The following is a 14,320-nucleotide window of genomic DNA, read 5'->3' on the forward strand; positions in this document are numbered from 1 at the left end:
CCTAACCTTTCCCAGCCTCTATCCATCTGTGCCCCACTGTTGGATTTCCAAGCTTGACAGTGAATGCTTTCCAATGGGAAACTGTAGCAGGATTTTTTTTCCCATCCTTTGGTCCCTATTGTATGTTCAGCTGCACTGAAGCTAGCTGCTAATCAAAGCCAGAGTCTCTCACACACAAACAAACAGGGCATTGTGGCCTCCCCTGGGGCTGGAACACAGCAATCCAGCAAACAGTTTGGTCAGGTGATAGCAGCCTGGAGGAACAGACAGCTATCACCCAGACCCCCTCCAGTCTCCTCTCCTCCCATACCCTTCCTCAGGACAAGCCAGCTGAGCCACCAGGCCAGTCAAACCAAGGCCTGAGAAAGCAGTGGCAAATAAAACAATACACAGTCAAGGAGATCTGGCCTGACAACAGGATTCTTTGTCCAAAAAGAGTGTATTCTCTTGACCATAGTGAGGTACAAATAAAATACATAGCAAGAAAACATATTCCTGGACACAAGGGGAGGAAGGAATGAATTGAGTCAAAATATCTTCAGATACTCACTGAGCCCTTGTCAAAAAACAGCGGGTGTAGGTGGAAGAGTGTAATGCTTAGGAGCTTTGTGGTTAGATATAGTTGATCTATAATCTCCGTTCTACTTCTTGAACTTCCTTGATGGTCCACTGGTTAAGATTTCAAGCATCCAAAGCAGAGGGTGTGGGTTCAATCCCTTGTCAAGGAACTAAGATCTCACATGCCGCGTGATACAGTCAAAAAACAAACGATGTTCTCAGTTCTACCTCTCACTAGCTTGTGACCTTGAACAAGTTACTTAACCATTCAGGGACTCAGTTAGTAATGTTACTGAATTGTGCTCAGAACAGAAAAAGGAAAAGTGATAAGAAAAGAAAGCAAAGTCTCCAGCTTCTAGAAATAGCTGGTGATACGGGATGAAGACTCCTCCCTGGCCCTGGCATTTCCTAGGATCAGAGCCTCAGATGCAATGGAAGGTCCTGAACTTGACTTACTGCCATTGTCCCCAGAACACACCAAGGGGAACTCGGGATGCCCAAGGCCGGCATGAAACCTGGATACAGCTGTCTTCATACCACAACAGCCGTGGGACTCTGAGCGGCTGCACAATGATTATGAAAACATCCCTGAGTAGGAAAGATGAAGTAGAAAAGCTAGAGAGGTCAAATAAAGTGATTGCTCATGTCACAGTTTTTGGTGAAAGCAGCAGGATTAGTGACATTTAATATTAAATGTCACTGGGGTCAGTGAAGGGAGTGCAGGAGAGCGGGGAAAGTGAGTAGAAACTATGTGAAAGAAAGTGAAGTCACTCAGTCATGTCTGACTTTTTTGTGACCCCCATGGACTGTAGCCTACCAGGTTCCTCTGTCCATGGGATTTTCCAGGCAAGAGTACTGGAATGGGGTGCCATTTCCTTCTCCAAGGAATCTTCCTGACCCAGGGATTGAACCTGGGTCTCCCACATTGCAGGCAGACGCTTTACTGTCTGAGCCACCAGGGAAGCTCCAAACTTCCCTATGTGAAAGGTTGTCTTAATTCTATGCAACGATAAACATGAATTGAGTACGTACTGGAGAAGGCAATGGCAACTCACTCCAGTACTCTTGCCTGGAAAATCCCATGGATGGAGGAGCCTGGTAGGCTGCAGTCCATGGGGTTGCTAAGAGTCGGGCACAACTGAGCGACTTCACTTTCACTTTTCACTTTCATGCATTGGAGAAGGCAATGGCAACCCACTCCAGTGTTCTTGCCTGGAGAATCCCAGAGACAGAGGAGCCTAGTGGGCTGCCATCTATGGGGTCACACAGAGTAGGGCACAACTGAAGCGACTTAGCAGCAGCAGCAGCAGCAGAGTACCTACTACTCAATTTGCCATTTGCTATTTGGGTAGTGGAAGAATTGATGATCTTGAACTGTGGTGTTGGAGAAGACTCTTGAGAGTCCCTTGGACTGCAAGGAGATCCAACTAGTCCATTCTAAAGGAGATCAGTCTTGGGTGTTCATTGGAAGGACTGATGCTAAAGCTGAAACTCCAATACTTTGGCCACCTCATGTGAAGAGTTGACTCACTGGAAAAGACTCTGATGCTGGGAGGGACTGGGGGCAGGAGGAGAAGGGGAAGACAGAGGATGAGATGGTTGGATGGCATCACCAACTCGATGGACGTGAGTTTGAGTGAACTCCGGGAGTTGGTGATGGACAGGGAGGCCTGGCGTGCTGCGGTTCAGATTCATGTGGTCGCAAACAGTCGGACATGACTGAGTGACTGAACTGAACTGAACTGACTGAAAGTGAAAGAACGAGAACCAGCTGTCCAGAGGTATAGGATAGAACAAAGAGGTTCAGCAAGAAGACGCAGGACCACTGAAACTTAGAGCTAATACAGTGACTTCGTTTAAATAGCAAGGGTAGACAATCCAAAATGATTCAATAATTGAAGCACCTTCATACAGAGACCGAAAAATGGAAATAAAATCAGCTAGATGCCATCTTGAGGAATCTTTAAGATCTGTAGATTTACTTCAGGAAACATCAGTCAGTATTTTCATGTCTTATCTTTCCTAGTGCTCCTCAATTGCACATGGTGCTCCTCATTGGGTATTTAAGTGCTCCTCAATTGCACATGGTGCTCCTCATTGGGTATTTAAGTGCTCCTCAATTGCACATGGTGCTCCTCATTGGGTATTTCCACATCTTTATTTTAGTAAAAGTCAAATTAGTTCGATAAGATACAGTCCCATAGTTTCTCCATTTTCACCTTCTGGAGGAATTTTTTTTACTTGCTCTTTAAGGCTTTCCTAACTGTCCTGCACTCAACCATTACATTTCTCACCCCTTAAAATTCAGAGGTTCCTAGCCTCCTATCAGGAACTGAGATCTCACTGAAGCATTATGAGTCATAGTAAATACAAATATACAGTAGATACAAATACTTTAGGCTGATCTTCCTCACCGAAGAAACATTAAAATCACCTTAAGGAGAGTGGTCACACCTTCCTGTGCTCTGTACTTATTTTCAATAGTTGCTCAAGTTCCAATAGATGATGATAAACCTGGCCATACCTTGATATGGACTTGGAAATTAGGTAAGGAAGTGGTCAAATTGAGATGAGAAGAAGATAAGGAAACAATACGTAGTTTTTAAATAGAAATGCCCAAGTCTAAACTTTTTCTTTTTTTTTTCTGATTTCAACAAAGATACTTAACATTACATATTAGAGCTGGTGAGTAGAAGTCAGAGTAGAAAACTAATCCAGGAAGCTAACTGGGCCGGAAGGGATGCTATTGTGCCCCTGAAAGGGAGCCTCTGGGTCTGTTCCTTGATCTCCTTTCATGATCCCCCTACAAGAGTGGGGAAGATATGAATGGAATCAATGGGTAGAGGGTATAAGCCTTATGGACAAGTTGACTCCAGTAACCAGCTTGTCTAGCTCACAGCCAAGCATCCAAGATTGCTCATGTCCTATTTAAGGCAGGAGCTCTTCACTTGAACAACTGATACTGTTTTGTCTGCAAATTCTTCCTCTGAGAGGAACAAGGAGAGGACAGGTTTGCTCCTGTCCTGGAATGACTTATACCAAGAGGCATGCAGAGCTTAGGAGATTTAGAAAGCAAACAAGACAAATCCACTGGGGAGAAATCTCCTAATGAACCCCACCAGAGTTAACTGAGCCCAAAGGACCCAAAGAGAGTTCATGCAGAGTGGAGGAAAGAGTTGGTGGGAATCCCAATACTGGCACAGGCAATAAAAGCATTTCACCCCTTCCTAATGTTCTCTGTGAGATCTGAAGCTCCTCTGCCCAAGCATCAGGCTTCTATCAGATTTTTGGATGTTTTCCCTAGGGTCTCAGTTCAAGTCCACTTCTATTTCTTTTGTATTCTTGGTTCTGCTGCCTTTGAAGTTAAATGCTCTCATTTTAACCTCTTGCAAGAGAAATCACTGGATGAGATATTAGAAACCCATAGTTATCTTGCCTTTCGGAAATATGGATTCTGTTAGAGAGAAGTTGGTAGAAATCCACCTCTACCTGCTTATTCTTGCTAAATTGCTTTTGATCTGTTTCTCCAATCCAAATTCATTTATGACAGCCTTGAAGTACACCTTCCAATCCCCAGATATCATATATCAGAGGGCAAACTCTGTGATCCCTAACCATCAGACCCAAACTGCTGTTTTCAAAGGCTAGAAATTATTTTAGGCTCAAGTTGGTTGGAATCCCAATACTGGCACAAACAATAAAAGCATTTAACTTTCGCCCCCTTCTCTACAAACAAGAGTGTGGTTGACAAACCCAAGTGTGATCTGACTCACTTTAAACTACAGCCAATCTGTACACTAGTCATTCCAAATAATAACAGAGCAAATAAATACTCCCCAAAGAGTGCCAAGCCCTGGAGGGACTTGCCTCAGAGAGGTCAGCTGCCCCTGCAAGCTTACCACCTGCAGTGCATCAGGCCCACTCATCTTAGCCCAGAGCAGCTCAGAAGTTCCTCAGGCTCCTGGGACCTACTAAGGGGTTGAGACTGAACCTGGGTGGGATCAGGCAGCTGTGGCTTCCCTGGGGAGACATTTACCCCTGGATACGTAGCTGAAGGGTCTGCAAGGTTAAGAACGAAAGATAATGTTTACTCAGCTTGACCTTTAACTACACACTAAGGTCCACAGGATTATTTGTTCCCATCTAAATATCCATCCTTTGCTGGGAGAAAGATTTTTTGTTTGCTTCATGGGATGATGGTTGTTTGTTAGCAGTCTTCTATTTCCAATTTTTTAATGAGAGTCCATGATACTAATTTACTAAGCTTTTTATGATTCAAATTTACTGATGTCAAGCTAAATAAATTGAATTTCCGTCTTAACTGGGTCACTTAGTAGAAACAAATGCACATGGTAATGTGTGTAAAACTATAAAAATATAGCATATTTTGATTACAATGTTGACCTAAAAAGCAGGACAATTATTTGCACAACTATTTTCAAAACTTAAATCAGGAAAACTATAAAAGTGTATCAGAGTGTTAATAGTGGTGCCCATTTTGAGCATAATTATAAGTAATTTTTTTCCTTCTTCATAACTTTAAAGATCTGAAAATCCTATAGCTTGGACATATTGTTCCAAAATGAGAAAAAATAATGTGTTTCTTCTGGTGTATATTTGTGTTTTCCTAATAACAAATATAGTAATAAAAAAACATTATGTTTCACATCATTAAAATTAATCAATCTTTTTACAAGTTTGAATTGCATTGAGCTGAATTTAAGGTTCTGCATTTTGCCAGAGGCCTTGAATTGAATAGTTAAACATATATTGTAATTAAAAGAGGATGGGAAGAAAGGATTTATGTTATTGTTTCAAAATGTAAGTACCTCCAGCAGTTAAAATAACTTAATAAACTTTCTGCTTTCTTTCATGTAGCAGCTTCAGACTTCATTTGATCATCTTGGACCATAGCTCATATTTAAAGAAATACATTGTACACAGAAGGCAACATTTTTTTATAGAAAAAAGTTTTTTGAAGAACTAAATTGGCCCTCACATAAGATTCTCCAAAGCAGCAAGATATTTTTTTTTAAGCCAAAGATCCAACTCCTGGCTTAGCATGGACACTGTTAAGTGTCCATCTGGCCAGTTGGCAGATGCCTAGTGGAAGCCTTCTGATCTTCTAATGCTCAGAAATGAAGGCCACTATATACTAAAACTTTAGAGATGATTCTCTGCTGTTGAGAGCAATAATCCCTCACCCAGGTTAGAATACCATATTATTCTCAAATGAGGAAGGCCATTACGGAAACATTATTTTAAAGTTTTATATGGTCTCCATTCATTTTATCCTGAGTGAAGAAGAGTTTCTCTGTTAGCTAAAATTGGGACTGAGACATGTTCCTTACTGATTAAATCTGGACTCTGAGACAAAAATCTTTGGCTCCTTCTCTGGGCAGCCCAGTGTCTCCTGGGAAGCCACACAGATGGATGCTCCTTGCATCCATATCCCTTATGGTATGGAAGGGGACCTCCAAGAGAGAAACGATGTTCAAACCTTCGAGAAGAGAATACTGTAGGATGCAGAAAGCCTATTACATTACATCCTTCTCATACTAAGAATGGAATTTCCTGAACACTTCTTGCCTGCTTCTAAGGTAAATGAAAATGGCAGTATTTGGCTCACTTACACCCTCTCAGGGAAGAGCTCCAGCAGAGTACCCGCAAGAAGCCCGAGATCACACCTGACAAAGGGCCTTGGATTCCTAAGGGGCTTCAGTCAAGTCCATGGCAATTCGGATGGTGACTGTCAATTTCCTCTGCAAGTGATCCAACATTATAAATATTATTTGGACGTGAAGATACAGGCGTGATCAGCTTTTGCATTAGAAGGACGTGTTACTGCCAGTGGCCCTCAGTGTGTGTACTAAGCTATGGACATCATGGTTAGAGAGTTCTGATTCCTCTCGTAGTCTTCCAAGTTTATGGAACTAAACACTATTGGCTTGTCACTCAACATGAGGTTCCCCAGGCCAGCAGCTGCTATCACCAGGGAGTCTGTTGGAAAGGCAGCCTCTGAGAGTCAGCCAGGACCTACTGGACCAGAATCTGCGTTCTAACAAGATCTCTAGGTGACTGATATGCATACAAAAGTGTGAGGGACACATCTATAGTATAAACAAAGGGCTGTTCATCCACCATAAAAACCTAAATTTACTGAGAATAACTGATTGGAATTTTTGGTAGGCATCTTGTACCACTCTGAGGAAGCACTCTAACATAATATTTAGTAAAACAATTCATAGCCATTTTAGTTTGACTTTTTTTAGAGTTGTCTATTCTCTTCTTTTTTACACTCTGACTCAAATTTCCTTTTCTTCACACCTGCCTGTCACACATCTTGCCTCCTACTCACTTCATCTGATCAAACTTACCTTCTGACGTCTTAGGCAGTCTCTAGGTCCTGAGAAAATGATCGTGATGAGCAGCAGAATTGGGGAAAAAAACAGATAGAACTGGCCCTATTGCTTTTATTAACAGAAGCTCATGTTTCGTATAACAGTTTACAGTTTATAAACGTTGCACGGACACAACTGACCTTTACCACCAGCCCAGGAGGAAGGCAAAGCATATATCATCACCATCATCGTCATCACCATCTTACAGCTAGAAAACCTAAGGTTCCAGGACCTACAGGACATACTCAGCACCAGGCAGAACTGCAATGAGATAAATGCAGGCTCATGATTCAAACCTGGACTCCTTCCTCCGAGCTTCCACGAGGGCAGCAGGGCCAGGGAGGACATGGCTGTGGGCATCACAATGCCAGCAATGAAGGGGCTGCACCTTGGATAAGAAGTGTCCAGTGTGCAAAATGCTCTCCTGCACACTATAGGCGGGCTTCCCAAGTGGTGCAATGGTAAAGAATCAGGAGATGCAAGAGACTCGGGTTTGATCCCTGGGTTGGGAAGATCCCCTGGAGTAGGAAATAGCAACCCACTCCAGTATCCTTGCCTGGAAAATTCCATGGACAGAGGAGCTTGGTGGGTTACAGTCCACGGGGTTGCAAAGACTTGGACACAGCTGAGCAGGAGCACACAGACACTAAAGGAAAGGCCAAGGTCAACAGCCTGATTTGGGGACCTCACGTGTCAGATTCCCTGGGGCCTGGAGCACGATCACATGTCCCACGTGTTTCTTTTCAGAGGGGGTTTTGGATCCACATTTAGAATAATTTGAGAGTATAGCAGGCAGGAGCACTGCAAGAAGCAGAAAGTCTCACCTTTGTGAGACACAGACTAGGTTTCTGTTTGTCTGTCTGTGTCTCATGCCAGCTGGACGTGAGAAATAAAAGCAGTGGAGGAGGGGAGGGCGGGGAGAGCAAGGGTGGGCTTTCATGGGGAGGGCTGCACCCCCATAATCAGCATTTCCATTTTCTTGTGGAAATGTAACAGTCAGACTCTGGGGTCAGTCCTTCACACTCATTTTCTAGATTAATATTCATGTCAGTCCTAGGAGATAAGTATCATTGCCTCATCTTAAGAATAAGGAAATTGAAGCAAGAAAGATCACAATATTTGCTAATGGCCACACAGCTAGTAAGAAGTGTAGCTGTGGTTTACCTTCAGTTCTTTCATCTTAGAGCTCAAATAATGGAATGTTACAGCTGATGTTTCTAACACATCACCTGCATTCAGATGGCCTGTCACACATCCAGGTTCTGTGACTCCACCTCTCCAATTAGAATCTCTGGAGATGGGCCCCAGGCATCTGGATGCTAAAACGTGACTCTAGTCATTCTGATAAACACTGAGGACCAGAAATCACTACCCTGGGTGATCTGGCCATTCACTGCATAGACATTGGAGATTAGGTTTGATGTGAGAGGCAACTGAGAGAGAAAATTAACTAGCCAAAGGAAGAGACGGCATTATATTATAGAGGAGAAAAAATACCCAAACTAGGAATTTTAAGATCTTATAAAAACTCCAAGATTCTCGTATAGGGTCATCTTAACCTCTTTAAACTTGTATCCTTATCAATTAAAAAAAAAAAAGTCCTGCTCAGCCTACCTAGGTAGAATTGTTATAGAAATATGATGAGAAAATGCATGTTACCAGTTCTGAAAAGCAAAAGCCTATAGCCACACTGAAGTTATGATGAAAATAATGTTCCAAGTGTTCAGTCTTAAGGCTTTGAATAATACAGTTTGTTAAAGAAGAGGGAAGGTTTCTGTCTCCATTATGGAAATGAGTCAGAGCTATGCAAGGTCAAAGGCCTTAAAACGAACAAGGTGGAGTGTGATAAGGAAGACACTCCACTGAACTGGCATACCTATACGTTGGCAATAATGGAGGTGAGGGGAAGAGAGGAGAGCTTCTTCTAGAGGTTCAAGGATGAGAATGGGGTACTTGGTTTTAAACAGAAAATTGGTACCAGGTGATGTTATAGGGATTGAGTACGGAAGACAGTCAAGGTCATTGGAGCGGGAGGAAGGGCAGAGAGAACGGTATTCAGAGTCATTAGCTTACTTTTTCACTCATTCATCAGACATTTATCAGGCATTTCAGTGGTCATTCTAGGGTTCTAGAGATGAATGAGAGTGTCCTTGCCTTCAAGGGGTGATGGGGTGGGTGGAGTGGAGCTGGTGGTAAAAGTGAGTAATCCTCAGAGGTGAACGATGTGCTTTTCCAATGGTAACACTGCTGGAAAAGGAGGAACTGAAGTCTTGGGAAGGGGGGTGCTGGAGGGGCTGAGAAGACAAGAGGAGGGAGAATTAGAGCGCCACCTAGAGGAGGATTTGCCTGGGAAAACCCACTCTTGGAGGCTTTAATTTCAGACTGATTCAGTTGGCAATCCACTCCAGTACAATTGCCTGGAGAATCCCAGGGACAGAGGAGCCTGGTAGGCTACAGTCTATGGGGTTGCAGAGTCAGACACGACTGAACGACTTCACTTTCACTTTCAGTTTAACCCAAATTCCACACTGAAGTTTGAGGACTTGCTGCCTTTCTCTCCATGTTCGTCTATAATTTCACTGAAGAACAGTCATCTCATATCTTGGTATAAAAAGTGGAAGAAGTGGGAGGAAAAGCTGAGAGTTACAGAATGCTATATGTGCCTTAAAATGATGTTTTTGGTTCTCATTCAGCACAATTCTTAGACTTAAGAGCCCAAGTGTCAGTTACTATTGACTTACTTCATTCAAGATTAATATATAACAATAGATTTTTTTAACTAACTATGAATTTTAAGAATCTTAAGAATTCTGGTTTTAGGAAACTCATTATGATGATGTTTTTATTTGAAATGTCACTTTATGTAAATCTACTACAAAGAAATGACTCCAAAATAAAGCAGTGTAGAAGAAATTTAATTATTTCTCAAACTACCTTGAGCATGACAGTCACTGTGTTCCCTGCCTACTTAAAAGAAATAGGAATTTGTGGTGAGTGTGATCTACATAATCAAATCTGCAATGTTACCATAATTATAATGCCCTCTGATAACATTACATTATAGTGAGCCTTCTAAACCACAGAAGTCTTAACTTGTCATTTACCAAACACTAAAATAGGGAGGAACAAAGGGCTTGCTATGTTTGACAATCTAGAAAGATCGTATGACACCTGGAACACTATGCCACATAAAAGATTGGCAAGAAGTGCATGGAAAAATGGCCCAGTGGATGGAAACTTGAAATGGACATAAACATCAAGAATGGAGAACAGCTTTCCAACACAAGGCTGTGGCCCTAATTCCACTCAAGCCAATTGACTCGATGGGAAAAAGCAGGTCCAGCTCATAGAGAGAAGCTCCATATCTGAATATTATTTTACCCCATGTGTGACATGGAACTGAGTCAAGAGGACACAAAAGCGCTCTGATTATTCATTAGAACTGCAGCCAAAAGAGACAACATCACTCACCCTTGGAGAGGCTCCACTCAGCATCCAACTAAGGGAACAAGGGCAGCTGATGTCTGACTCACCAGATGCTTAAAGGTGAGCATCTCTGCACACAGGACTGACCTGCACTCAGCTTGCCCCTTGATCACCCTGGGTGGTCTTGGTTTGGGCATTACCTTAGGAGGGAGTCAAGGACAGTTCCCCTTTTTACTATGTCATCATATTAAAAAGTATATTTGGAGAACTGGAATTCATAATCAGAATTCTGACTACTGGCCCTGAATCCACTATTAACCAAACTCAGTCTCCTCAGAAAATTTTGAATAGTAATAAAATATCACATGGCAAATAAGAATATGATCAGAATTCACGTGAGAATGTCATTTAAATATGAAAGCAAGAATATATTCAAAAGGAAAAAATATTTAAACTCAAAATATTTGATTTCTAAGACTGACTTTATTGATAAAAACAATTAAATTATTTAAGGACCTTATTTCTCTCAAGTTATTTCCAGTGATCAGATTCCGTGAAAATGCAAACCAGGCCACAAGGTTTTCTAGAGTAAAAACATCAAAAATGTTCATTTAAAAATGCGGGTTCTGTGACATATTGCTATATGTGAAGATTAAGGTATATGTGGAAATTTTCAATAAATTAGTAAATTTATTATTCCCAGTATCACGAAAAGAAGTCTAGAAATCCACAGAATTGTGTTATAAATATAATATACTCTAAATATTTTAAAATGTCACTATTCTCATTCTATATAAGACCCCATTGAAAAGTCAGATAATAAAAAGTCACATATTAACTGAGTTTCTCTTCTTTCACAGCTCTAGCTTTGAAAATACAATACACTTGTATCAAAAAAGCAAACAGCAGGAACACAGCAGCTAATGCGTTAAGTATGGCTTCAGGTGGGTGTTCCTTATAGAGGCTTTTCACTAAATGAGAAAAAAATGTCCTAAAAGAGGCCTGGGAAGAGGAGGAGAAGAACAACTTCTACCAATTTAAAGTACAATTAGAGAATTCAAAGCACCAAAGTTTCTTAAAGCACAAAATAATTGTTTTTTTTTCATGAAATAATTGTTTAAAAGCCATCCTCTAATTTAAATGAGAAAGTACAAATACTGCCCCTCTGAAATAACTCATGTCCCAAAGGAAGGGAAAAAAAAAGAAAATATCCACTCTAATTGCCTTTGAATTTAACTGGACTATAAATTTTCTTACGATTTGGTCTTTAGAATGCCTAATTTATTTAAAAATAAAACCATAAAGATGGAAAATAGAAGCTTTATTTTCTATGCTGAGAGACACCTCTTTTGTCTCACTCCCATTACCTTCCAATATTTCAAATATCAGTTTATCCCCAGATGCTTAAGAGGCTAAAATGGACTTTACTGTTTCACCAACACCACATTTGCCTGAAATCATGAAATCGCTTCATTATGTTTTTAGTTTAAAAGCTTTCTTGATAGTTCCTGGACCTCCTCCCAGGCCCTTTCCTCCAACACACACACACACACACACACACACACACACACACACACACATCACCTGTCTCAAGCTGTTAAAGCAAAACGCCTAAATAACTCTCAAGATGAAAGATGCCAAATGCCAAAAAGACAGGAATTTAATTTCTCTCAAATTGTTCCTTCTCCCCAGTCATTGCCACCCCTCCCCCCACGTGCCACTCCTAGTTTTTCAGTGCATCCCCCAAACTTATAAAGCAGCTGTTAACAGAGGGAGGGGTAAGTTAACAAAAGTATAAGTAAACTCAGTGTTGTGTTGTGTTAAAGAAAAAAGGGTGCTTGCATGTGTGTGTGTTGAAGAGAAAGGAAGTTTTGTTTTATGTATTAAGTAGGGAAGGGGAGGAGTAGAATACATTCCTCTCTTTTAAAATATTTTAACTTATTTAGACGCATCAACTCAAAAACTGAGAATCTAGCCAATTAGCAATCAATATACCCTAGCTTTACGTGGGGGAAATAAAAAGTTCAAGTGTCTCTGTACAGGGCAATTATTAAAATTATTCAAATGAGAAGTGGGATGCAAGGTGTGTCTTTTACACTTTGGACAGAACCATTTCTAGAACCATTCCTGGGCTGGCAGGCAGGACAAGGAGTGCCCAGATGCTCTGTGAGGGATGCGCAATGTAGCTGGCACTGGGAAGAACAAGCTCCCACTTGGTACCTAGAAATGCCAGCTCAAACGCATCAGCTGGCAAGCCCTGGGGCCATCCGGGAAGCTGAGGAAAGATGGGAAAACGAGCCTCCTTGCTCAGGCTGCCTTACTTTCTCTCTCTTCTCTACCCAGCCACAGACACACCTACTAGCTCAGGTTCTACAAAGGGCAAAGCCCCCGCACGTTCGCCATCCAGCTGGAAGCCAGAAACCCAGTCCACATGCACGTCCCATAACATTACAAAAGCTTACACTCTTCCCAGGGCTCCCTAACTATCTGACCTGACTCCCTCAAAGTAAGCCTCTGGAGCGCATCAGTGTTGAAAGCAGCCCCACGAGCAGAGACACCGGCAGCCTCTCTCCCACTCTTACCAATATCACGCGCTGGCGCCCAGAAAGGTGTCGATCCGAGACACCTCTGGAGGAATCGCGCATTCGCTTCGACTTACTTGGAGTCGCAAACGAGCGGTGCGCGCTCAGGCTGCCTTTGTTGATCCGGGAGAGGTTTTTCTGCCCTGAGTCCAGGTATCCAAGTCGCTGGTGCTCGCGGCGGCCGCTGCTCTCTGCCCCCGCACGCCCGGTGAGTCCCTGCTCTCTTTCTTCTCCTCTCTCCACTTCGGCTTTTCCTCTGCTCTGCGGCCTTGGCGGGATTTTTGGACTGGAAGGCGGGGAACCCGATCCTGCCTCGGACTGGCGCACGCCCTGCCGGGGAGGGGACGGAAGGGAAATGGAGAATGGGAGGGACGCGAGGAGCGGGCAGGGAGAGGACGCGGCTGGGGAGGGGGGAGCGCGCCGTTCCCTCGCGAGCTGATTGGGAAGCTGCTTCTTAAATGCGAGGTTCTCCCCCGGGCCGTCTCGGCCCCCACCCCTGGCGCCAGCACTCGAATTTGAACCCAGAGGCGGGGGGAATGAAAGACTTGTTTCGTTTTTAGCAGGGACCGATGCAATATCCCTTTGCCAAACTTTGCGCAGGACCTTTTCTGCAGGTGGGTGCGTATCTCAGTTTACCAAGTAGCAGACCTAAAATGGACAGTTGAGGGTATCTTAGGTTACAGTTTGGGCTCCCGGCGATTTTTGTGATTGCTATTGAAGGTGAAAAACCACAGTCTTCAGAACCAAGCTCTGGTTTGTCCCCACCCCACCCCCAACGCCCTTCCCCCTCTCTCCCAAACAATCTCCCAAATCAGTCACTCCAGCGGTCAGTCCCGTCCCACCTGCGCGTCACTAAATGTGCAAAGGACTTTTTGGCGCTTGTCACAAAGAGTGACAGATGTCTGAAAGTTCCCAATTAAATGCCACTTTCCTTTAGGGGGCTCTTTCTTTTTCTGGCTTCCTTGGTGCATTTAGTGACCTACTTAATGACATGTCTTTGACACGCAAGAATTTAGGGGCTTAATCCACGTGGCTCCAACTCCGAGGTTTGCACAACTCAGAGGCTGGGCTTCCGTCTTTCTGGAATTTCCATTTTCTTCGAATGAGGACAGAAGTTAAGGTAATGTACCTAGGGTTATTTGAGTAACACATAAATGAGTATTTGTGATATACATGAGAGCAAAGTGTTGCGTGAAATGATTAAGTATAAACCAAATGTACCCAAGTACGGTCAAAAAGGAGATTCTCCTCTGCTCACCAGTTCTTTTCTGTTCTTTCTCTTGCTTCTTTTACTTCCTTTCCACTTATTATTTGATAGTGCTGACCCCAAACGTAGCTGCAAAATATTCCTCC

The 14,320-nt window shown here is 42.8% G+C and overlaps 1 protein-coding gene across 2 annotated transcripts in view; it reads right to left on the reverse strand.

Annotated features, from left to right (window-relative positions):
* The window catches only part of PTN (pleiotrophin), a 102,854-nt gene extending 89,306 nt beyond the window's left edge, over positions 1-13,548 (reverse strand). Inside the window, exon 1 of one of the 2 annotated variants that reach the window (XM_040259953.1) lies at positions 13,045-13,548. The gene's annotated coding sequence lies outside the window, so the exon portion shown is untranslated. The remainder of the gene's footprint in view (positions 1-13,044) is intronic. The other variant, XM_040259955.1, reaches the window with a different exon arrangement.
* Between the last annotated feature and the right edge of the window lie 772 nt (positions 13,549-14,320).

The sequence above is a fragment of the Oryx dammah genome, unplaced genomic scaffold, assembly GCF_014754425.2.
Source record: "Oryx dammah isolate SB20612 unplaced genomic scaffold, SCBI_Odam_1.1 HiC_scaffold_18, whole genome shotgun sequence".
Taxonomy (NCBI): Eukaryota; Metazoa; Chordata; class Mammalia; order Artiodactyla; family Bovidae; genus Oryx; species Oryx dammah.